This window comes from Mus caroli, chromosome 15 (genome assembly GCF_900094665.2).
Source record: "Mus caroli chromosome 15, CAROLI_EIJ_v1.1, whole genome shotgun sequence".
Taxonomy (NCBI): Eukaryota; Metazoa; Chordata; class Mammalia; order Rodentia; family Muridae; genus Mus; species Mus caroli.
In genome coordinates, this window is record NC_034584.1 from 92,648,367 (window position 1) to 92,650,530 (window position 2,164).

Below are 2,164 nucleotides of genomic sequence, written 5' to 3' on the forward strand. Positions count from 1 at the left end.
TGGTGAGATGGCTCAGTGGGTAAGAGCACCCGACTGCTCTTTCGAAGGTCCAGAGTTCAAATCCCAGCAACCACATGGTGGCTCACAACCATCTGTAACAAGATCTGGTGTCCTCTTCTGGAGTGTCTGAAGACAGCTACAGTGTACTTACATATAATAAATAAATAAATCTTTTTAAAAAAAAAAAAAAAAAAGAAAGGTAGAAGCCAGTCATAGTGGTGTGCACACCTCCAATCCCAGCACTCGGGAGGCAGAGGCCAGCCTGGGCTACAGAGTGAGTTTGGAAAGACACCCACCCTGTCAGAGAGAGAGAGAGAGAGAGAGCACAAGGAAAATAGAGAGTGACTGAAGAAGATCCCCTCTGTAGATCTCTGACCGCCTGCACACATGCACATGTATATGCACCCATACAACCATAAACTCACATGCATGTGCCTGCGCACACGGGCACACACACACACACACACACACACGCATGTGCCTGCACACACACATACACACTGATTGCCCCTCAGTCTTCCTTCCTTAATTACAGAGCCCTGGTTTTGTGAGGAGAAAGGTTCTGTATATTAGCCATGTCTGTGTGAGTGCTTTAGTGGTTTGGTGACATTTGTCAGACAGTTTTAAGGGCCAGCACTTAGGAAGAAGGTAGATCTTTGAAAAGCAAACAACAGAAAACAATCTGTTGCTAACGCATATATGTCTCCATGTCTCCTGTTTTTTTTCTTGCTAGAATGTGGATCAGTGACAACCCTGAGCACAAGGCAACCCTAAGCCACAAGCTAACAGTGGAGGAAGACAGAGCATAGGTCCCTGTGACAATGCTCAGCTACAGAAGCCTTGGCCTGCTGCATTGGCCGAGCACATTTGTGATAAACTCAGAGTCACCAACACTGCATCGGTGGCACAATAGGAAAAGGAGTCAAAGCCTTTCCCCTTGGTGACATTTAACCACGAGTGAGCCCAGACTTGAATTCTCTGCTCGGCTCTTCCTGTGTCTCCTGTGTCCTCTGTCCATCCTGAGTGCTGCCCCATGTCTGTGCTCCTCTGTGTTTCCTAATAAAGTGCTTTGCTCTTGCTTTTATTGACCAGCGCAGAAAGCAATGGAGGGTACCTCATCGAAGTCTTTAAGAGTTTTACGATGAATGAAGTCACCAACCCAGATAACAAATGTTGTCAAGAAACATCCTAGTGCCGCCGCTTCAGCGTTTACAGTGAATATTTGTCTCATAAACTTGCTGTTTTCAGGATTTATTACTGTAATACACACACACACACACATATCAGGGGCAACAAAAGTTTTAGGTTGTAAAAAATAATTACATTGCAAATCCAAGGCAAAAACCTTTGATTGTTCTCAGGTTAAACTGGCTGAATTCCCCCGCACAACACACGTCAAGGGGTATGTTGTGAGGTTCAGCAGGAGTTCCAGTCCTTTAGGATATAAGAGATTTTCCTACAGTACTGCAGGGCCACAGGCTGCCTACCTCTGGATTTCCCGTTGTAGAAGAAAATAGTTTGTTTAGGAATTTGGGGTGTGTTTGTGTGATTTTGGAGCTAATGGACCATTGTATAGTCACACCTGTCGTGCCAGCCCCGAGAAAGCCGAAGCAGGAGGGTGGATGTGTTTTCAAGGACAGGGTGGTTACATAGTTCTAGGCCAGCCAGGACTAGAACTTAGTGAGACTTTGGGATTATTGTTTTGTTTAGATTGCCCTCTTAGAGCTCACTATGTAGACTGGGTTGGCCTTGAACTCACAGAGATTCACCTCACCTGTCTCCGCCTCCCAAATGCTGGGACTAAAGATGAAAGGTGTCTGACCCGGCACCCTGGCCTGAGAGTATGCAAAACAAAAACTAAGCAAAAACCCTCAAAGCACAAGCATAATCAATAAAGCGTTGTTTGAGAGATATTTTCTAGATACTTTTCATCCAGATTAGTGGGTCTAGTTTTTTTTTTGGAATCTATGGTACCAGTGTATTTATCTTCTCTCCCCACGTGTGTGTAAGCCCTTTTCTGTTATCTGTTCTGTGACAGGTAACCCAAGACTTACTTAAAACAACTATTCATAGCCGGGCGTGGTGGCGCACGCCTTTAATCCCAGTACTCGGGAGGCAGAGGCAGGCGGATTTCTGAGTTCGAGGCCAGCCTGGTCTACAAAGT

The 2,164-nt window shown here is 45.6% G+C and overlaps 1 long non-coding RNA gene across 1 annotated transcript in view; it reads left to right on the forward strand.

Moving 5' to 3' along the window:
* Positions 1–1,089, forward strand: part of LOC110310468 — a 5,688-nt gene extending 4,599 nt beyond the window's left edge. Inside the window, exon 2 of the long non-coding RNA XR_003834968.1 lies at positions 734–1,089. This is a non-coding gene — a long non-coding RNA (uncharacterized LOC110310468). The remainder of the gene's footprint in view (positions 1–733) is intronic.
* Positions 1,090–2,164: the final 1,075 nt, after the last annotated feature.